The 23,147-nt window shown below is 47.4% G+C and overlaps 1 long non-coding RNA gene across 1 annotated transcript; it reads left to right on the forward strand.

Annotated features, from left to right (window-relative positions):
* Positions 1-1,529: 1,529 nt before the first annotated feature.
* On the forward strand, positions 1,530-19,403 carry LOC144338020 (uncharacterized). Its single transcript, XR_013411738.1, has 2 exons — positions 1,530-1,742; positions 16,924-19,403. It is a non-coding gene; the product is annotated as an uncharacterized LOC144338020 (long non-coding RNA).
* The last annotated feature ends 3,744 nt before the right edge of the window (positions 19,404-23,147 follow it).

Consider the following 23,147-nt stretch of genomic DNA (forward strand, 5'->3'; position numbering starts at 1 on the left):
AAGCACTTTCTCCTGGTCACCCTCCTCTACCATCTCTTCTTCCTACTCCTCCTCCCTTCCTGCTTTCCTGCTTCTCACTCTAACAAAACCCTTGTGAATTTGAGGCATAAATATTCACATGACCCCAGCCAGCAGCAAATAGCTGTCTCTCACGGCTGGTCCAGCCCAGCCTCTGCATCTCTGCTTGGAACCCTGAGCCCCACCGAGGCAAATGCTCAAGGTTTATGATCAACACCTGCCTTTAAATCTTCGCCAGATATATCCCTGAAATACTCCTCTCCCTGTGCTGTCTACCTTAGGGCATAAAATATGGGAAAGTGTAGAGAAAAGGAATGGGCTGGCTGTAGAGAAAGAGCACTGGACTCCAGCCAGATTGACCTGGAGGCAAAGCTTGGCTCTGTCCCTGCGGCCCCTCAGAGCTTCAGTGTCCTTATCTGGAAGGCAGAGCTGCATGCCCCAACTCAGAGGGTCCTTGTGCGAATGGAATGAGGAGTGGAGGGATGAGCCTGCACTCAGGCTCCCCGGCAACAGTGGGCTCTCACTCGGTGTAGTTGGTAAGGGGAAAAGAAGGTGGATTCTGGAGACACACGGGCCTGGGGTCTGATGAGCTCTTTCCTGCTGGCTCTGTGCTGCCATAATCATGCCAGATCAATCCGCCTCAACTTTGATGTAGCAAAGTTGTGAGTTGTTTTTCAGTTTCCAAGGACCCCTCGAGTTGAAGGTCACGTAACTTTCAACTTCTGAGCATGCCCAGAAGAACCGAGTGTGCAGCCACAGGTGGAACCTAAGTGCTCAGACCAAGGAGCGGCGACTAAATTAAGAAGTGGACATCACATGGCAAGATCAGGGATCCAATCAGATCGAGCCGTGGTGCTTAGCGGGATTCAGTCAGACCATCCCTCCTGGCATCACCTCATTGTAAGATCCAATCAGATTACGCCTCATTGCCCTGTGCCTGTAAAACCTGCCACAGCCTCCAGCTTAAGGAGACAAATTTGAGCTTTTCCTCCTGTCTCCTTGACAGTCGACTTACAATAAGGCTTTTGTTTTCTCAAAAGCTGGTACCACAGTATTGGCTTCTTTGCACATTGAACATAGATTACTAGGTAATACTGTGTGCCTCTGGGCCATTTACCTAACCTCTCTGGACTTCAGTCTCCACCTTTGGGTTATTATCTTAGACTGGCCAACTAGCCTCTATGCCTCAATGGCCTTATCTGTAAAATGGGGCAATGCTGTCTGCTCGTTGCAGAGTTTAGGTGAGACCCAGCCTCACATAAAAGTGTTTTGAGAAGACCTCACATTGCACAAATACAAGGTATGAAAAAAAAATCTTTTAAATATTTTGGCTGAAGGAGGAAGCATCCGTGAAACACAGAAAATGCTATCTGCTGCTGTTTCCAACCCCAGAGAGCTAACACTTGCAAGGCTCATCATGTGGGATCCTGAATGCCTATCTGTTGAATCACTACTGTGCACCAGGCATTTTGCCAGCCAAGAGCTATATAAGACATGAATGCAAGGTCCCTGGGGTGAAGAGGACCCCACGCCCTCATGGGCCACACAGACACGTCGACAGGTTATGCCAACAAGCAAGTTGGCCAGAACACAGAGCCAGCTGCCTTAGGAGCACAGAAAAGGGCGACTATCCAGGAATGACTGAGCTAGTAATTTGCACACTGGGAGAAGCTGGCATTCCAGGCAGAAGGAACAGCATATGTGCCCCGGTTTGGGACTCCGAGGTAGGAAGTTGGGTGTGAGTGAATATTTGGCAAACGATTCCAGGAAGCTGACAAGGGACTAAGGAAACAAGACGAGGAAGAGAAGAAAGGAATGAATGCATGAATGAGTGGGTCAATATAGGGGGTCCTGGATTGTGTTCTGGACACAATCCCCATTGGGGCTCTCTGAAAAACTGTATATAACATACCTCAGAATTCTCCCATTGAGGCTCTCAGAAGCCAGATATTTATTCTCCAATTTCTCTTCCTCATTGGTTGAGGGTGGCTCCTGAGACATCTCCCACCTCCACCTGGACACAGCATCCTCCTGAGACCAGAGAAAGTCCTCAGGCACAGAGGTGCTGGTTCTTTGAGGCTTGAAACCATTTGAGATACAGGAATTGTCTATCAAAGACATAGGTGCCTGGGGTAGACCCTGAGAATCAGGTGGGGTGTTAACAGTGGCTCTGACAATAGGCAGATACACAGAGCAGTGAATGATCCCTTCAGGGAACTTCAAGCTAGACCCGAGGATGGAGGAGGTGAGAGAAGAGAAAGCATGTTAGAGATTCCAGAAGGCTTTGCCTAATGCATAAAGGAGTCTGGACTCTCTCCTAGAAGTATTTGGGAGCCATGAGAGGAATCAGAGGGAGACAGACCGGCAGGGTCAGATTGGTGATTTACACAGACCACTCTGCTGCCTTCTGGGAAACAGATTGCAGCCGGAAAGACTGTAGCCACAGGACCAGTGTGGGAGGGAGAAGGAGAATGTTTGAAGAATTAAATCCAGGGAGGATGAAAAGCTTCCCCCATCATCCACTCCCTGTACCTGAATGAAGACCTCTCTAGCCCCTCCCTCCTGGTTCCCATACCCCCAACTTGACCCCACCCTTTTGTGGTCAGAGCCCACCTCGGCAGCCCTAAGCTGACTCTGGGTCCACCAAGCAGCAGCCTTCCCTGTGCCAGCCCACTTGTGATGCCATGTTTACACCTGGGGCCCTGCCTCAGTTTCCCTGACCAGACTGCAGCTCCTAAGTAGTACAAGAGGCCATCACTGACCCCTATCTCCAAGCCTGGTCCTAATGCCTGGTCAAGCTCTTACCACACTCACTGTCCAAGGAGCTGGGTCCTTCCAGAAATAGGAATCAGGTCCTTCCTCATTTGCATCTGTGCCTCAGGGTTTGTGTGCCCCTCGCCTTCAGCTGAGGGGACATTTTGATACCTGCATTTCAGGCTAAGGTCCTGGCCCTTGGCTTGTGTTATCTTATCTCCCCTCACAGCTCTTTAAAGGGGGCATGGGGAAGGAGGGCATTACCCAAATGAGGACTCAAGGTGCCAAGAGGAGAGGTGAGCTGGTCACAAGTGTAGGTGAGGTTCCAACTCAGTTGTAGGTACTTCTACTGTCCCAAATCACGAGCGTAGTAAGCCTCCACTCCTGAGAATGCCTCTAGGCAAGGAGCTCCACTGCAAAGAGCATGGACTCTTCCTTGGGGTCACCAGCATTAACGATCTGAGCCCCTCCCAAGTGCCAGATGCTGTAACACATTAGAAAGCTGAGGCTCCCCCTTTTGTCCCTTTTCACACGCAGCCACAAAGCGCCATGTGCTTTGTGTGTGGCCAGCGAGAGTTGTAACAGGGAGAACTGGCCTGGCAAAGGCAGATTTAGGAGGCTGACCTGACCAATGATGCCACACTAGCTGAGAGCCCCCCTCCTGCCTCAATCCAGCCCAGGCCTTGACTGTCAGATCAGGTTCCCCGCACCTGCCCAGGGCCCAACCACCCTCCTCCTCTCCCTGACGGCTCTTGCAGACAGACATGATCCCAGCGCCTCCCTGTGTGTCCCGAGAACCCCTCTCTCAGCTGGGGAAAGCAGCCTTGCCATGCCTTTTCTTTCTTACCATAAAAGTCCTGCCTTTATTTTTATTCTTTAATAAGGTTACAGCAGGACTGGGGGAGGCAGATTTTGGCCTCGGGCTACATCTGCCCTTCATTTAAAACACCCTGACTCCCACAAGGCTGGAAAACAAGTCTCTGAGCTTCTCTTTTATAGTCTTCCTTAGATCCAAATCCAGAGTTATTTTTGCCAACAGATTGTATCAGCCTGGAGCCCAATCGCCTCCAGAAACAGACCCTCTTGCTTAAAAAGCAACACTTACCGCTGCACCCAAACCACCCCATCTCCTGCCCGTCCCAGGCCCCCCTGGAGCAGCCCCAACTTGCCCACACCACTTGAGAAAGCTTTTCTCTCATCCTGGGAGTTTCAGGATTCCTGTACTGCGCCAAAACCCTGCATTGTCCACATTTTCTTAATTCTCACAAAGGCATGCAATTTCAGATTAGAAAAGTTTGGGGTTTTTTTTCCACTACAACTATATGGAAAGGGAGTTTACCGGTTTTGATTACACTGGGTCATTTGACAAAGAGTATTTGGACAAAGGCAATGCGCGTTGGTGGGGAAAACCCTGTCATTTATAGCAGAATGAGAGCGAACGTAGGATAGGACCTCGACTCAACCATGCAGAGGGAGCGCGTCCTCCCGTCTCCCCGAGCCGCTGCGCCTTGACGATCTTCTGCTGGATTAATTTACTGGGCTGGGCCCAGACCCCAGGGCCAGATTTGCCTGCCTGAGAGGCAAAGCTAAAAACAGCTCCAGCCTCCAAGAGGGGCCAGCTGATGTCTAATTGCTCAGCTCTCTCCTGTCCTCCCCGCAAGGAAATCAAAGGCTCACTTTGATTTGGAGAGGAGGAAAAAAGAAGGCTGTTTGCAGGTGTTAAGACAAAGTCGTCCAGGCAACCGCGAGGAAAATGCCTCTCCACACATCACTAACACAGGTGCACCTCCCTTTTCCATGGGGAAAACACAGCCAGCAGAGAAGGAGTTTGTGGGCACAGTAAGGAGTGCCCAGAAGCAGAGTGGGGTGTCATTAATCCGTCTGCATGCCCAGGTCACACAGGAGCCCTGGTCATGGCTGTGAGATTTCTTGCTATGAAAGAAAGTTAGGTTGGCTAATGGAGTTCCTTAAACCCTTTGTATATTTTATTTGAGCCAGGATGGGAGGAGTAAGCATTAATTATGCACATTCATTCATCTCTGCGTTCCCTCAGCCTACATTTATTATTAATAATAATGGCTACCATTTAGTGGGCTTCCATTGCATACCAGGTGCTGTGCTAAGCACTTTACCATATCTGATTCAAGCCTCACAGCTTCCCAGTAAAACAGATATTATTATCCCCATTTTACTGATAATGAAACAGGCTCAGGAAGGTACAGTGACCTGCCCCAAAGCCCATGGCCTTTAAGAGCAGGAATTCGAAGCCAGACCTGTCTTGACTCCAAAGTCTAGGTGTTAACCTCGGGGGTCTCCTGCCTCCCTGTGTGGGTCTCTATGCCTGCCCTTGGGCTGAGTGCTAGCATTTATGTTTGATGAATGAAGTGTTTCTGGAATTACACAGTATAGGTCCTACCACATCTCTGGATATAATATGGTTCATCCCAAAACATGCATAGTAAGAACAGGCTTCAGCCTGGCCTGCAGCCCAGCCGGTGATTCTCTGCCCAGCCACTCACTGGGTCATCATGTCTGCACAGGCTGGATGAGGGGACGGACGTTAATGCTGCCTTCCTGGAGCCCAAGGTCCAGCAGTTGAACAGATAAGAACCCTTCATGATTGTGAAACAGGAGAGTTCCCAGGCTCCCCCCTCGCAGGATGTGCAACGAGGGTGTGGCTCTCTGTTCAGCCACTGTGAGCTCAAACCCCTGATGGAATGGGGAGCGTGCAGACTGGCAGATGCGGGAGCTGGGATGAGCACTTTGGGCTCCGGCCCCACAGTAGTGTCTAGGGTTGGGTGTCTGTGACTCCTGAAGCCCAAGTGGGCATATTGTAGTGTGCTTTTTTAGCTTTGCCATCCACAGATGGCTTAAGTGTTAACCCATTCCGTGCCCCCCTTGGTCTCTGGGTCCTTGTCCAGCATCCAGGAAGAATCAGGTCACACACGGACTTGAAGGATGAATGCTGGGATTTATTGAGTGGTGAAGGTAGCTCTCAGTGGATGAATGGGGAGCTGGAAGGGGGATGGAGTGGGAAGATGATCTTCCCCTGGAGTTTGGACATCCAGTGGCCAAGCTCCTCTCTGATCATCCCCAGCCAAACTCCTCTCGGTGTTCAGATTCTCATTTTCTTCTCTCCTCTGCCACGCCATTCTGCCTTTTGTTTGCTCATCTCCTTCTGGAGTCTGGGCTTTGGGGTTTATATGGATACAGGATCAGGGGTGTGGCAGGCCAAAGGCAACTTTTTGGGCACAATAACAGGAATGCCTGTTCTCATTTAGAGCCGTAGATTTCCAAGCTTGAGGGTGGGGTCTTTGCCTGGGAACCGTCCTCTTCTTCTTGGTATTTTCCTGTCTCCTGTCTCTATCAAAAGGGTTGATGAAGGGGAGCCGAGGAGAGGGGAAAGGTTTCTCATGGAAACAGCATCCAAGCTGGAGCATGTGGATCCCTGAAATCACATGGCAGACCACGAGGTGGAAGGGCACCCTTAGCAGAAGAAGGAGCTTGTACACAGGATGGCACAGGGCACCCCGGAAAGGCATGTTCCTAGAGCAGAGGGTGTGAGGGCTCATGGGGCAGAAGCAGGAGGCAACAATGGGAAGGAAGTTTGGTGCCAGCATCAGCCTAGGCGGGGCATCCTATCATATGGGCAGTCAGAGGGATAGGTAGCCAGGCCCCAGGCCCTGTTCAGCCCCACTCCTGCCAGGGCTTAACATCCAGGGAAGATATGGATTCAGAAAAGGGCAATAACACTAAGTAGTGTGGCCCACACCTCAGGAGTCAGGTCCTGATTCAAACCTCACCCCAAGAAAGACATTTTCAGAAACATTAGGAACACCAACATTACAACTTCCCCAGTCCCTTCCCACGAAGTCCATCTGCCTCCCAACCCAACCCTGTGACTGCCCTCTTCTGGAGAGAAGGCTGAGAGGAGTGGAGGGAAATTGTCAGAAATCTTATCAAGGGAGACAACCTTGCCCTTGATTCTGCCAGTTCTTATCACATCCTCTGACGTTCCAAGCAGGCCACAGCCAGACTCTTTGGCGCCTGCCACAAACCTCAAGAATCCTGAATTCTGGATTCAACCCACATGTAAAGTTCAACAGGCCTGCCTTGCCTATTAGCCTCAGCCTTAACCTTAACCTCATCTAAATCTCAGCTGCTGGGCTCACGTCTCCAAGGCCTGAGACAGCTATCTTAAGGTGCCTCTAAGCCTGTAATCTCAGCATTTTGGGAGGCCAAGGGAGGCGGATTGCTTGAGGTCAGGAGTTAGAGACCAGCCTGGCCAACATGGCGAAACCTCATCTCTACTAATACAAAAATTACCCATGCGTGGTGGTGCACACCTGTAATCCCAGCTACTTGGGAAGCTGAGACAGGAGAATCGCTTGAACCTGGGAGGCAGAGGTTGCAGTGAGCCAAGATCGTGCCACTGCTTTCCAGCCTGGGTGGCAGAGTGAGACTCTGTCTCAAAAAGTAATAATTTAAAAAAGATTAGCCTGGAAGATCCCCACCCACCCTAAGATGATATCAGCTCCTAGAGAGGTAAAAATAACTTAGAGAAAAATCTGGAAGTTTTCTACCTCCCCCAAGTTCTTTTTAACATTCTACCTACTTGGGAATGCTGTATTCCAGCCATGGGATCTTTGTTTGAGAAAGTTTACCTCACTGGCATTGTGCCCTTACAAGCTCCAGGAACCACTTTCACTCCAGACCCTGAAGACAAGCCCTATACAAGAGATGAGGGAGACGGACAACTCATCAGGCCTGAAAGGTAAGGGACCCATGGCAGAGGGCAGGTTACAGTGGCTCCATTACAGGGAAATCCTCAGAGGAGGAAAAGGAGGCTAGCAGGGAGGCTCCAAGTCTGTCATCACAGTCAGCCCTGATGACTACGGCAGAAAAGCAGTCAGGACTCATCCAGTGTCTCCTCTGTGCACATGCTAAGCCTTCTGCCAGGCATCTTCTCCCCTACCCCACATCTCTACTTGGAAATCTCTTCCTTCAAGGTGCAGCTCCAGGGTCAGCTCCTCCCAGAGGCCCTCCTAACTCCCCCAGGACCAGTTATCTGTCCCTTCCTCTCCACTCACATGCCACATGCAGAATGTGAATTCCTCTGCAGAAGTCAAAGTGGGTTATCATCATGCAATTAGAGTCCTCCACTCTAGACTGTAGACTCCTTCCAAACAGAGTACAAAACTTACTCATCACAGCATGCTGGGGACTTGAGAAAAAGCCTTACCCTTAGTAGGTCCTCAACAAATATTTCTTGGAGGGGAAAGAGAAGTAGGAAGGAAGGGAGGGAAAGAGGGAAGAAAGAAAGAGAAAGGAAGAAAGAGAGAGAGAGGAAGGAAGAAAAGAAAGAGGAAGAGAAGAAAGAAGAAGAAGAGAGGAAGGGGAGGGGAGGGGAGGCAGGAAGGGGGAGGGAGGGGAGAGGAGGAGAGGGGGAGGAGGAAGGAGAGAGGGAGGAAGGAAAATGTATAGATACATCCAAATAATGAATGCCTACAATTTAAAAGAGCACATGAGCTTGTGGATAAGAAGGGAGATGACTCCTGCACCTTTCACCTCCTGATCAGTATTTCAGTGGGACTGAGTATCCTCATCACTGCTGACGTGACTCTTCAGCATCTAGGAGATGTCCAAGGCTCCCCTAATGCCTGCCTCCCAAGAGGAGAGGCACTGGTAAAGGCAGAGGTCTACATAGTGTGGGCAGAAGATTGCCCTGTCGAAGGAGAGAAGTGCAAGCCCTTGGAGAAAGCCCCTCTTGTCCCTTAGAAAGCAAATAGGCAGCAGCATGAGGCTCCTGGGACAGCAAGCAGGCCACGCACAGCTGCCTCTGTGTTCAGCAAAATAAACCTTCTATGCACACACAGGTCCCACCTCCAAGAGTTTGAGGCCCAAGCCCAACATTATCATAGCAGGGACACCCCACCAGCATATGTAGTCCCTAAGGCCACCAAGGTAGTGAAATAAAGATACCTGTGGCTTTCAGCAGCTTGGAAACTTTTCCTAGGCCCATGCTGCCCACCTGCCAAACAGTAATAAGCAGTGGTCTGCCTGAAGCCCGGCTCTAAGGAGGAAACTGGGACAACTTGCATGATGTCAAAAGTCTCTGTCTCCACTGCAACTTTCACCCAGGCTAGTTCCCCTCCCATCACCATAGCAACCCACATCCTCAACAAGTTTCAGGGTTCAGCAAGAGCCATGGGAGAAGGGAGTGTGTCCTTGTGGCCTTCACATCAGTGCTGGTGTTCCCAGCTGGTGGCCTGGTTTTCTTCTGTTGGTTCTTGGCACCTTGGGTCACATAGTGCCCACTCATGAACTCAAAGTCCCCACTGCTTGATATCCCCAGATATCTGTGAAGGTTGCCTTTTACTGGGCCAGGGTAAGCTGCTCAGAGCTCTCTGAATGAATAACTCCGGAGTTAAAGTGGCTATAATGAACTCTTCTCCATCCTCCCTCTCCCAAAAGGGAAGGCCTCACCTCTCGGTCAAAATGCACTTCCTGTTGTATTAAGAAGCAAGGCCTGACCAGCACTCCTGTGCTGCATTAGTTGGGATGTTCCCTAAGTTGGCATGTAGGGTCTACATAATTTGAGTATATTTCTGGTTTGTTGAAGCTGGATATGGAGAAATTCCATCCCCCACCAAAAAACAAAACAAAACAAAACAAAAAACCTTCGCTAAGATTTTGGGTAAAGCCTGGATGCTTTCAAGGGGTCCCTGAAATGCCAACTTGCTACCATAAAGAAATAGGAGGAGGCCTGGATCAGAAAATTATGGGTCAGTCATGGTGACGAACAGTTTCCATTCTGCAAGCACCCTGGATTGCCCTGGTGATGGGCAGGGCCAAAACAGGGCCAGGACTATGAAATATTGCAATGAGTGGAGGGTTTCCTTGGATAAACTTTATCGAGACATCTACAATAGATCTCTCACACTGATGCAAACATCCTGAGGCCAACCTTTCTCCTAACATTACGCAATGCCCGCCCCCACCAACCTCTTTCTTCTGTGTCTAACTGAAGTGCTCCAGAAAGACATTGCCTACCTATAAAAGGCTCAGGCACAAGTGGAAGATCCACAATGGTTCTATTTGATCAGCATCAGAAAATAAGGCAAATACCAAAATTCCAGAAGTCCTCATAAACCTGGCTGTGAAGTTTCTCAGACAATTTAGGATTCAGGCAATGACTACAGGAGATGGTGGCTTCTCCATATCAAGGAAGCAGTTCAGTGCCTGCCCTGGGAACAAAGGAAGGGGAGGTAGGGCACTGGGTCCTGAAATGGCTCTGGTGTCAGAACCCCACCCTTGAGCAGAGGCTGGGTGGGGCTCTCCATGTTTCTGTCTGGGTGAGTATCAGCAGGCCAGTGCTCTCTCAGCATCTGAGGTCCACTCAGGGATGTGGGTCCAGGTCTTCTCTTTCATCAGAAACAGAGCTAAATGTCACTTCTTCATCAGCTTCTGTGATACTGAAGTCATATGGCTCAGGATTCAGGACCTTGGGGTGGACCCCTAGGGAAAGTGGACTGGCTTCATTCTCTTAGGTCAATGGTTTTCCAACTGTGCTCCAGAGAGTCCCTAAAATACCGCCCCCCTGCCCCCCACTCCACCAGACAAGCTGAAGGAAGGCAGAGCTGAGAACCCTCATCTCAACCTTGGACCCATTCCATTCACTTTTCTGCATTTTTGAGCGTGTCTGCAGGGGATTTTGTTTCAAAACTGGTTTCCATTACCTTAAAAATAGTTGGAAATCATTTAAGATTTTCAAAGTAAAACAACGAGCCATTATGACTCTTCTGGCTCTTGGGCATTAGGGCTTTTTATACGTGAATTTCCACTTTTACTTTTTTTTTTAAGTGTTGAAGGCTGGGCCATCAGGCCATCTCTGCAGACTGTTGCAAACCCAGTACTGGGCTCTGCAGGCTGTTTTATGCTCTGCAGACTGTTTTATGGTCACATGGTTATTTGTGTGTGAAACACCAGGGCTTGGCAATAATGGCTCGGCTCTCCCAAGGTGCAGAGGACTTGCAAACTGGGAGACATTTCTAATACTGTGTTTGTGTGCATGTGTGTGTAGGTATGCAAACATATGTGTACAGTGGTGTCTATATGAAGTCAGTACTTTAATACTACTTTTGAATTCCCCCGACCCCTGCATGTTTCTAGGCTGTTCCCTGAGTTCCAGCCCTCTACATTCCAGGAACTTGCTTTCACAATTCACAGAGCCAATTCTGGTTTGGGGAAAAAATGGGAAGGGTCCCTGATCCCTTGTCCTTGAAGCCCCCCAAGGCAGAACTAGGGCCACCTAGAAAGTTAAGGAGGATCGAACATGTCTCAGTGGAAGAAAGACCCTCACAGTAGTAAGAGCTGTTAGGGAAACAAGGGCAAGCACAGTTCGTTTGCAGAGATAAGATTTGACTATTACTAACTCCTGATCCAGTGCCCCATTCCATCTTCCATGCCTGGTCAAAAGCCGTGACAGGCCTCAGGCCATGCTGCTACCAGAGCTTGGTGAAGGGAAGCAACAATGGGTTTAAGGAGCCCCAAGTCTTTGAGGCCAGGTCTGCTTCTCTAGCTCAGGCACCTATGGACAAGACTCCCCCAGGAGACAGATGAACTGAAGAAGGAAGTCTACCAACAACGAGATGCCAGAGCAAGCTGGGTCCCCCTATTTCACTGTCTTGATACCTAATGTTGAAACATATCAGCAAAGAACACCATGCCCTGGCTCCTCACTCAGCCTTCAGCCCAATCCAGAGGCAGCCGCTGGCTCTCCAAGAGCACCAGCCTTCAAGGGAAAATCCTATGAGGGAGAGGAGGTGTGAATTTTGGCAGCACTACTGTTGTATGTGTATGTGTCTGTGTTTTCCAAAACACATGAGGTAAACAAGTCAGTGTAAAAATAGACGGCAGCAAAGAAACGGGAGTGGAGTTGCCTTGCTGCAGGTGTGAGTGAATGTGCTGCTGATTACTTTCTGGAAAGCAGTCTCCAGGAGGGACTGATCAGACAGAGGAGTGGGGCCAAGGTGGATGAAAAACGGAACTGGCTGCGCCCTTGGTCACCAAATAAACCTGTCTGTGCCCCAACCTGGGTCATAATATCAGACAGCACAGCTTGGATTTCACAGCTCCACAGTGCAGACCGCAGTCTCCTTTTCCTCGTGGACTGGGAGGGGTGGGCCCCACAGGCCTTTTTGATTTCTGGTCTAGAGGCCTTTTGTTAAATCAGATACTACAGAACAAGCAGTGGAATGTGGCGTCTTTCCCAAACAGAGGTCCTGAGGGGTTATTACCTGGATCAGGGTCAGTGTCACCTCAATCCTGGGAGAAACCATTAGGCAAAATGGACTCCAAGTAAGTATGCTCTCCTTCATTAACCAAGCCAGCAAACCCTCGTGGAAAGGAAGTAAATGGAGCCATCCACCCATCCATTAAATGCTTGCCAAGAGTCTGCCTTGCTCTGCATCTGTGTTAGACCTGGGAGATATAGTAGGACAAAGACACCCAGCCCTTGCCCTTGTGGAGGAGAGGGAGGATACTACATCATTGAGTGATGGCTCCATCATCTAGATTGAGGCTCTAAAGAAGAAACACCCAGGCCGGGCATGGTGGTTCACACCTGTAATCCCAGCACTTTGAGAGTCTGAAGCGGGCGGATGACAAGGTCAAGAGATCAAGACCATCCTGGCCAACATGATGAAACCCCGTCTCTACTAAAAATACAAAACTTAGCTGGGCATGGTGGCGGGCGCCTGTAGTCCCAGCTACTCAGGAGGCTGAGGCTGGAGAATTGCTTGAACCTGGGAGGCAAAGGTTGCAGTGAGCAAAGATCATGCCACTGCAATCCAGCCTGGTGACAGAGCAAGACTCCGTCAAAAAAAAAAAAAAAAAAAAAAGAAGAAGAAGAAGGAGGAGGAGGAGGAGAAGGAGAAGGAGAAGCAGAAGGAGAAGGAGAAGGAGAAGGAGAAGGAAGAAAGAAGAAGAAGAAACACCCTTGGGAGGGGAAGAAGTTGGGCTTTCTCATGGACATCCTGAGCCTGATGGCTAGCAAGGCATCAAAGCAGACTGGTCAATGAGCCTTTGGGTTTTGGAGTCTGGAGCAGAGCAAAGCAGAACCAGAAAGGACTGTGGGAGTCAGTCGCACAGGTGGTGGAGCTGACATGGAGCAGATGAGCGCCCCCTGTGGGCAGTGTGGACAATGAACCGGAGAAACACCAACATTGGTGGGATAACAAGGTGAAAAAAGCCGGGGCGGTGTCTCACACTTGTAATCCCAGCACTTTGGGAGGCCGAGGTGGGCGAATCACCTGAGGTCGGGAGTTGAAGACCAGCCTGACCAATATGGAGAAACCCCGTCTCTACTAAAACTACAAAATTAGCCGGGCATGGTGGCGCATGCCTTTAATCCCAGCTACTCAGGAGGCTGAGGCAGGGGAATCGCTTGAACCCAGGAGGCGGAGGTTGCAGTGAGTTGAAATTTCACCATTGCACTCCAGCCTGAGCGACAGAGCTAGACTCTGTCTAAAAAAAAAAAAAAAAAAAAAAAAAAAAAAAAAAAAAAGTGAAAAATAATAATGAGTCTGAGGAGTGTCCAAAGAGCCAGGAAGAAGCCAGAAGGGATTCTGAGCAGGAGGGAAGGCTCATCTGAGTCCATTGGCGCCAGGAGGTCAAGGGAGATAAAGACTCACTGGAGATCTTAATAAGGAAAATGCTCGTGTCACCTTAAGGATAACAGCCAACTTCTAGTGGACTGAGGGGTGGGCAGGTGAGGCCAGTGCAAGATGCAAAGGCAGCGAGAGGCAACAGGTTGCAGCTAGAAGAAGAGGGAGTGGGGTCAAGAAAAGCTATATTTGGTTTTGAGAGCCTCAGGAGACAGCCAAATGCCTAGGCAGATAGGGGTGGGTCCCGAGTAAAGCCCCACCTCCAAGCCGAAGACAGTTTAAAACCTGAAAGCCAAGCTACAAGTTAAATCCTCCGACTGGATTGAGGACTTGTCTTCCTGTTTGGCACATTTTCCTCAGATTGGTCCCCACCCTTCACCTGTTTTACATATACCGACTCTTTCCTAACTGTGTCTTCTACACTACTGCTATGCCAGCCTTTGAGTGGTGTCTTCGCTTTAACCTTTTTTGCATACTCACAAACCAATCAGCACGCACTCCCCATTCTGAGTCCATAAAGGCCCTGGACCCAACCACATGGGGAACTTTTCCACCTTGGGGTAGGGGGACCAATCCTGCGTCCCCTCTCTGCTGAAAGTCGTTTTCATAGCTCAATAAAATTCTTCTCCAACCCCCTCATCCTTCAATGCCTGGTGTATCCTCATTCTTCTTGGGTGCAGTGCAAGACCTCGGGAACTGCCAAACATGGGTACAAGCTATAACACACGTGAGCCACGCCAGCGTGACCAAGCGAGGCCTGGGTGGGTCATCACCAGCCAGGAATCCCAGCTTGCAAAGAGACTAAGAAGAAAAATCCTATGTCAGTTTCTTCGGAATGGAAAGACTGGGCACAGCTCAAGGCTGTTGGGAGTGAGGGGATAAGCTAAGAAGAGGGAAGGGTCAAGAAAGGAATAGGCTGCCAAGCCCAGGCAGGCAGGAATGTGGCAGTGAGCCCAAGTAGACTTGTCCACGGCAGCCCATTCATCCCATATTGGAAAGGGGGAAAGAGGAGGTTGCTGGGGAAGCCTTCTGGGTCTGTAGGGCATTCTCATTTGATATCAGGAGACAGTTCTCACAAAGACCTAGAACAGATGAGGAAATAGAGACTGTAAGAGGCTAGATGACCTGTCTGCCTTCACAGAGCCAGGGAGCAGCCACGCCAAAATTCAAACCCAGATCTACCTGACTGCAAAATCTATGCTCTTAATGCCACGTGCCTAGTAAGAAGAATAAAAGTAGCTTATTTCCCCTCTGGATCCTTCTCTTTAAGTTTTCTTTTCAGAGTTATCTCTTGTTGGAGGAGAAGAGGGAGGCCGGCTGTGTCACTCTCCTCTGGCTCCAAGGAGGGTATCAGCCTGGGGAATTGGCGCAGCTTTTACCGCTTCCTTACGATAGGCCTGCCGTCTGCGGGTCCTTCCTCTTCAAAGGATAAAACAATTCAAAAACAGGAGACTTGCAGGGGAGAGCAATGAATCTCCAGGGCCCTACTAATTAAAAAGCCCGTATTACATTACTTCCTCAAGGACTCATCTTCTAATTTTTAGGATTATGGTACATTGATTAATTTATACAAGTTTTTAATCCCTCTGTGCTTAATGAAGTCCAGGAACATGGGAACAGGAGCATAATTGAGCTTCATACTATTTTATTAGAGAGAATTATGGCCCAACCTGTCGTGAAGAAGTTTGTGAGGGTGGGGAGGCAGCCCTCAAGCTATTAACCCATTGCTTTCTAAATGCCAGCGGGGACATTCCTTTGGGGCAGACACAGAGGGAACTCATCTTTCTAAGCCACTCTTCTGTAGTTGCTAGTTGACTGGAAGGAAAGCGCCGTCTTTGTTATGGGATGCAGTGCCCTTCCCCACCCTGGCACAGCCACCCTTCTGTACCTGCTGCCCCACCTACCCCACTCCCAGTGCCCATTCCCACCAGGCTGCCCCCACACCCGTCCCTGCTGTCCTCTGTGCCCCCTGATGCCCTGCACTGATGCAGGCTCATCCTTTGATTCCAGCTCAAACACCATCTCCTCTGGGAGCTCCCCTGGACCACTTCTCTGCCAGGCAAAATTCACCTCTCCTTCATTCGTAGCAGAAGGCCCTAGATCAGCCAGGATCCCAGAGTTTTCAAAATCGGGGAAGTTGGGCTAAAAGACCCTCTGACATCTATGTCTCAATCTTGGCAGCTCCCACTCCAAGGGAATTTAATTACTTACCTTGATATGACACAAAGGCCAAAACACTTCATGATGAAGTGATGGAGGAAGGAGGTGAGCAGACTGGGGGAGACCTCCTACCCAGTGCCCATCACCCAGGCTGTGCAAAAGGCCTGAACTGGGGCCCAGGCGACTTCGGTTCCATCCCAGGCTCTGCCTCTAAGTCTCTGTGCAGCCCTGGATGAGTTCTCTTCTCTAGATCTCAGTTTCCTCAGCTGAAAACTCAGGCAGAGGACCTCACTCTGGCTCCTAGGAATTCTCCTATTAGAGAATTCCAGGACTTCCCACAAATCATCAGGCTCTGGCCCAGGGCTCCTGGGTTCAAGTGCCACACCATTTGGAAGACAGAACTGGAGTTGCAGGTAAGAAACCATGGAGAAGGTTGCCAGTTTTCCTGGGTCTGGAAGATTCCAGGACTAAGGAATCCTTCACCCCAGAGGGCTGGCCCAGCTCCAGTTCCTAAGGAAGCAGGTCTCAAAAGCTAAGTTCTATTTTGATTTTTGCCTCCTCCATCCTTGCTAAAAAAAATTCAAAGTTCTGTCTCTGTCTTCACCTGCTTGGGCCGTCATAACCAAATAGTACAGATGGGATGGATTAAACAACAGAAATTTACTTTCCCGCAGTTCTGGAGGCTCGAAGTCCAATATCAGGGTGCCAGTATGTCTGCTTTCTAGTGGGGGCCTCTTCCTGGGTTATAGACCACCTTCTCTCTGTGTCATCACATGGAGAAAAAGAACAAGCAAACTCTCTTGTGCCTCTTCCTAGAAAGGCAACAATCCTATCATGAAGACCCCACCCTCATGGCCTCATCTAGACCTAATTACCTCCAAAGGGCCTGTCTCCAAATACCATCACACTGGGGATGAGGGCTTCAACATATGAACTGAATTGCTATGAACACAATTTAGTTCACAGCACTCTCTCCTCCCTATGGAATGAGAGGAATACCCATTTAAAAAACAGCTTCAACACAAGGTAAAGGGAATTTTCTGGAGCTCTCGGTGCCACTAAAGTCACAACCCAAGAGTAGCTCACTATTCATAAGGGAGAATGAGAGTGAGGATGGTGCTCTGGCCTCTCTCAACCCTTCTCCAAGCAAAGTTTGTGGCTCCCATAAGAGTGCTTCCTTCAGAGAATTTTTTCCAAGGGAACAGATTGGTGCCTAAAATTGTTCTGCCATGGGACAGGAAGAAAAGGGATTTTGTGCTTAAGAAAGAATCTAAATCCTAGCCTATGATTCAGCATCATATAATTCAGTGCTTTTGTTTTGCAGATGAGGAAACTGAGGCCCAGAGAGAGGAGAAGCTGTGCTAAAGGAATCGACAGGGGTTCCTAATACCCAGGCCCCAAGCCCAATCCCGAATTCCTGATGCCTTCCCTTCAGAAAACGCTCTAAATGGGAGCCATGAAAGAAATCTGGCCTCCAACCATGGCATCCTGTGTGAAGCACTGAGTCCAAAGTGAAGCAGCAAGTACCCAGCAAAGGGCTGGAGGGAGCATTTGCCCTGATGACTTTCTTTTTCTTTCTTTGTTTTTTTGTTTTTGTTTTTGAGAGAGAGTCTTGCTCTGTCACCAGGCTGGAGTGCAGTGGTGCAATCTCACCTCACTGCAACCTCCGCCTCCCAGGTTTAAGCAATTCTCCTGCCTCAGCCTCCCAAGTAGCTGGGACTGCAGGCATGCGCCACCCATGCCCAGCTAATTTTTGTACTTTTAGTAGAGATGGGGTTTCACCATGTTGGCCAAGATGGTTTTGATCTCTTGACCTCGTGATCGGCCCACCTTGACCTCCCAAACTGCTGGGATTACAAGTGTGAGCCACCGCGCCCGGCCAGATGACCAACTTTCAATCGGGGGTTCAAAACCCCATGCCCCAGGGCTCACAAACACATCCTAGGGTTTTCAGTCATTATGGTGATAAAACTGTCTGCTTCAATTTTATTCTTTAAAAGACAATAAACACAATTATCAATGGAAATGTTTTCCCTTTAAAGCGGAATGGTTCGAGAGCCTTCCACGGCTGGCCAAGAGAATCTGTGAAGGGCTCAGCAGAGTGAGTGGGTCTGAAACATCAGGTTTTTCCCCATAGGATGTGGGGATACATGAGGAACACAAAAGTGATGCCAGTTCACCCCCAGACCATCTCCACCAGGATTAGAAATTGCATCCATCTGAACAAAATGCTAAAGGAACTCATCAAGATGTCTCCATAACTTCAACAGTCATTTTGTAAAGAGAAAATAGAGGAACTATCTGTCCAATTGACATTGTATTTATTAAAAATAAAGACCAGCTGCAGCCTGTGGGATGTTATTAGTGAAGACAGGCTTGCAAAAGCAGCCTGAAACCCTCTCATGTCATCTGGAAACAAAACGTTAAATTTACTTAAAAGAACAGTTTTAATTTTAAGCAAAATTTTAGGCATCTCAAATGTCAGGGCGTAAAAACAATGTGTACCTATTTCTACAGCTGTAATATATGGTCAAATTTTGGGTCATATTAAGCCTATATTTGATCCCAAACCCAAACATGATGGCAAATGTCAATTTTTCATCTATTTGCCAGCAAATCATGCTTTTTCATACTTCATGAAGTATCACTTGTCATTTCTTAACTGACAAAAGGTCAAAATTTGCCTGTTTCTATATTAGGAATATTATTTATCATTTTATTTTAAAGGTTTGTAAAATTCAGGTTTTAATAATATGTGATGTAATACCTTTTGTTGCTTAAAAGTCACATTTTTAGCCTTTATCACGTGAAAACATTTTTTAAAGTCATTTGAAAATTCATAAAGGGGTTTTTTTTTTTTTTGAGACAGTTTCTTACTATGAAGGAAAATCTTCAAGTCAACAAATGTTGGGAAGTGTGTCCAGATGAATTTACTTCCAATCATCTCCTAGTGAAATGACAAAGTCAGTGCCAAAACTGCCTCAAAGTTCTCCACGACCCAGGATGCACAGGTCTGGATTGCAAATAGCAGATGACAGTGAAGTCATCAAGTTGTCCATTGTGTGAGGTCTGCCCAGGGAGCTCAAAAGACCTCGATGAGAGAAAAAGGTCCTTCCCACAGAAGAACTAAGCACAGTACCTAGGGAGTCTGGGCCCCAGAACTCTGTTTGGAGACTTCAACCTTTGGGTACATTTGTCTATGTCTTCACTATGTCTCCAGAACACTCACCTGCCTGGCTGTTAGATGCCCACACTGGTGGTGGCTTAACAACACCAAAAACTCAGACTTCACTACAACACATCTGCAAATCTTTCTTAGGGAAATGATCAAATGCAAACAAAGCCTTAACAGCAAATATAGACCTTGCAGGGATTTTATAATAAAAAATATCAAATAGCTACATATCCAAAACCAGGGGATTAAAACCAGCCCAACTTACCCATAGAACAAATGTTTACAATTTTAGGATAAACATAGAAATTGACCCTCCTGCTCTTAAAGCTTCAAACTTGAATTTGTCTTATCTGAGTTCCTTTCTCAGGAAACTGATCCTCAGGCATCCCAGATAGTATCAAGGAACTGAAACTTACCAGATCACCACATATGGACAAAGAGGGACCAGACCCCTCATTCAATATGATTGCTTCCTGACCCTAACCTAATTCCTGTTTTCCTTCATTTAGTTACATTTCTTCACTGCTATATAAACCTCTAATTTTAGTCAGCTGGGGAGACAGATTTGAGACTTATCTCCCATTCTCCTGGTTGGCATCACCCAAATAAAAAGCATTCTTTCCTGGCAATACCTGTCTCAGTGATTGGCTTTCTGTGTAGTGAGCAACAGAACCTAGACCAAACCCTGGCAATGCAGTAACAGGATCATTTAAGTACATTGTTGGTGCAGACAGTCAATGGAATAGAAAGAAGTTCACAAAGTGTAAGCCATGTGCATACCATTCACACAATTACAGAACTCAACAGCCTGTTGGGTTCAGTTACAGAACCCAGCAGCCTGTTAACACCTTGTTCATAAGTGTTTGTTTTATAAGGTAAAACGCATAGGGCATGATGTTTTGAAAGGATGGCTTCAAAGTTCCATATTCAATTTGACATGGTAATTAAGAGCACATACTCCCACTTAGAATTGTGACTTTGGCAAGTTACTTAAACTTTCAGCATTCAAGTCCCCTCATCTGTAAAATGAAGATAATATAAGCAGTGTTGTTGTAAGAATTAAATGAGATTAAAATACCTAAGATGGCTAGGAAAAGGCTTGGTTTCTGCTGCTATGAATGCTTCCTGATGGCATTACCAGTATTATTATCCTGCCTTGACCTCTTTTATAAAGACAACTAGATTTTTTGCAGCCTATACTATGAACAGGAATTATCTCTGGTTGTGAGACTTAGGACAATTTTCAGTTTCTAACCCATGCTTTCCAGGAATTTTCTATATTTTTTTACAATGAACACATTTACTTCTATAAAGAAAAAAATTAATTTTAAATAAGAGAAAAAAATCAAGTTCCTCCCCAGAGAAAGCTTGTAGTCCCATCTGATCTCAGAGGGAGACCTAGTACCTAACTTGGCACTTTGGTTTCTCAATTCAAAGGACACTTAATCAGGTGTCTTCCATGTTCTTGGGAGCTGGGGGTACCTTCAGACAAAAGAAATACAGCACTCAGCCATTATAATAGACAAATTTCCTTAGCACTTCCATAAGCAAAATAATTATGGTTTTTCCTTTTAAACTGGGCAAGAAAAAGAGAAAAATATGGATTAGATGTGTGTGTGCGTGCGTCTGTGTGTGTGTGTGTGTATAACATAAGCCAGACATTACTCCTTGCAGCAGCAATTAAGAATGAAGAGTATCCTAAGGCCCTGTCAATGGACTAGGTGTGTTATTCTTAAGCTCCCCAAGAAATTGCACCCCTAATTAGTACCCTCATCAAAGCCTGCACCCCACTGTTGGAGACAGTCCAGGCTCTTGAGCACTCCTGTAATCAGATTCCGTATGTAAAGTGGAAACATGACAATCCCATCCATCTCTGCAAAAGAATACTTATAAGAATCCAGTAATCATGGGGGGCTATAGCTAAGTGCTATAGCTTTTAATTACCAGCATTTCATTATGGAACCACAACCAGCTATTTCAATGTTCATTCTTCCTGGGCAAACAACTGTCCATATCACTGGGGTGGGTCTAAGTGGTGTCCATAAGCCAGAAATCTGGAGGTCTGGGTTCCAGTACAGCTCTGCCACTTGCTTGTGGACAAATAACTCATTTATGATCATCACAATAGCTAAGTTGTATTGACCCATATTATGCATAAGGGACTCTACTCAGTACTTGCTCAAATTTTCATTAACCCTCATAACAATCCTATGAGGAAAATATAATTATGAGAAAGTCCCATTTTGCAAATGAGAAAACTGAGGCATGGAAAAGGGGCAAATTTTGGCCAAGGTTGCCCAGCCAATTAGTAATGAAGTTGGACTCCTGGCTCCCTGGGTCTGTAAAAATAAATTCAAAATCCTGCTTTTTCTACAAGTAGTGAGGCCCTCATCCCCAGAAGCAATCAGAGACCAAGGCTCAGCTCTCAGAACAGCTATAGGAAAGATTCTTCCAACATGAAGTGGCCTCTAATGGTTCCTCTGACACTGCGATTCTGTAATTCTAGATATACAGACCAATCATGAGGGCGGTGACTTTTGACAAAAGTGTAAACATTTAGAAGAGAGAAGAAAAGATCTCATTTACCATGGAGGAAATAAAGGAAAGAACTGTGATGGCAGAAGAAATGAGCAAACCCTCTCCAATGCAAAAAGCTCTGAAAGAAATATGATTAAGTTTTGTGCTTCCTGCCATGCCTCCTTTCCTTCAATGGCCTTTTACAAGTACCAATTTCTGGAACCAATAGCAAAGGAATCCAAAGAGGGCAAATATTAAATGTAATTCAGTGGCATATTGCAGTAATCTAAAAGGGAAGAAAGAACTAATCTTCTCTGTGCTTTGTTATTGGAGTGTGTATTTTTGAAGGAAATGTAAGCTGTACCCTCCTCTCTTCAGCCATTTGGGGTTGGGAACGGTTGCTGGGTTTTTTATGGGCAAGGTCTTCATGTTCACAAAGAGCATCATGAAGCAGAAGCTATGACTCCTGATTTTCAGTTGAGGACATGGCCTTAGGACAAACCACTTGTCTGATGTCCAAGGACTTGGAGGTCCAGTCATCGCACTATCTGCTCCATAGTGGTGCTGAGAGTGAATGAGGAGTCAGGGGACAGCCTCCAGGGGTGCGGCTCCTTCACCTGAGAGAGGCTGGAGTCCACTCCATTTCAGTCATCCTCGAATCTGTCTTGGCTTCCCAAACAGTTACACCCAGCCGACACTCGTGTGAACAAATGGGAGAATGAGGTCCCAGGAAGTTATAACAGAAAACATTCACAGAAAGTTCCATCTGCTTCTTACCTCCTGATCTTGTCAGAGCAAAGTAGACAAAAAAAGAAGGATCATGTGATGAGGAGACTCTAATCCCTGGGAACCCTGAGCTGGGTTTCATGAGTTTGGACAGGGAAGGGATTTAAGTGGACACATGGAGTTTGGACATTTCATTCCATAAAATGACATGGAAACCATCTCCTCTACGGGAATCTCTTTTATTTTGTGTTATTTTAAACTACATTATGCAATATTTAAGATACACAAAAAAATATAAGGAAACACTACAACAATCACTCATGTACCTACTCAACTGCTTAAGAAATCAAACCTGGCCAGGCATGGTGGTGCGCACCTGCAATCCCAGCTACTCAGGGAGCTGAGACAGGAAGATTATTTGAGCCCAAGGGTTCAAGGCTGCAGGGAGCTATGATCATGCCACTGCTTTCCAGCCTGAGTGACAGAGAGTGTCACTGAGTGACAGCTCTGCTTCAGGAAAGGAAAGGAAAGGGGAAAGTGGAAAGGGGAAAGCGGAGAGGGGAGAGGGGAGAGAGGAGAGGGGAGAGGGGAGAGGGGAGAGAGGAAGGGAAGGGAAGGGAAGGGAAGGGAAGGGAAGGGAAGGGAAGGGAAGGGAAGGGAAGGGGAGAGAGAAAGGGAGAAAGAGAAGAAAGGAGGAAGAACATTTTACAAATATAGTTGAAGTCCCCAGATCCCCCGCCCCAGTTGTATCTTCAACCTTGCCTTCACCTCCAAGATGTAACTTCTATCCTGAACTGAATGTGTATCATCCTCATACATTTCTTTATATTTTACTTTATTTATACATTTATGCCTCAAGCAATATTTGGTAAATTTTTTTGCATGTTTTTAAAACTTTATGTAAACAGTATTGTCATAGACTCGGTGGCTTATAAACAACAGAAATTTATTTCTCACAGTCCTGGAGGCTGGAAGTCCAAAATCAGAATGCCAGAATGGTCAGGTTCTGGTGAGGTCCCTGTTCTGGGTTGCATACTGCTGATTTCTTTGTGTATCCTCACATGGTAGGAAAAGAGCAAAAAAGCATATTCTCTCATGACTCTTTTGAGGGCACTAAGCCTATTCATAAG

This window comes from Macaca mulatta, chromosome 20 (genome assembly GCF_049350105.2).
Source record: "Macaca mulatta isolate MMU2019108-1 chromosome 20, T2T-MMU8v2.0, whole genome shotgun sequence".
NCBI lineage: Eukaryota > Metazoa > Chordata > Mammalia > Primates > Cercopithecidae > Macaca > Macaca mulatta.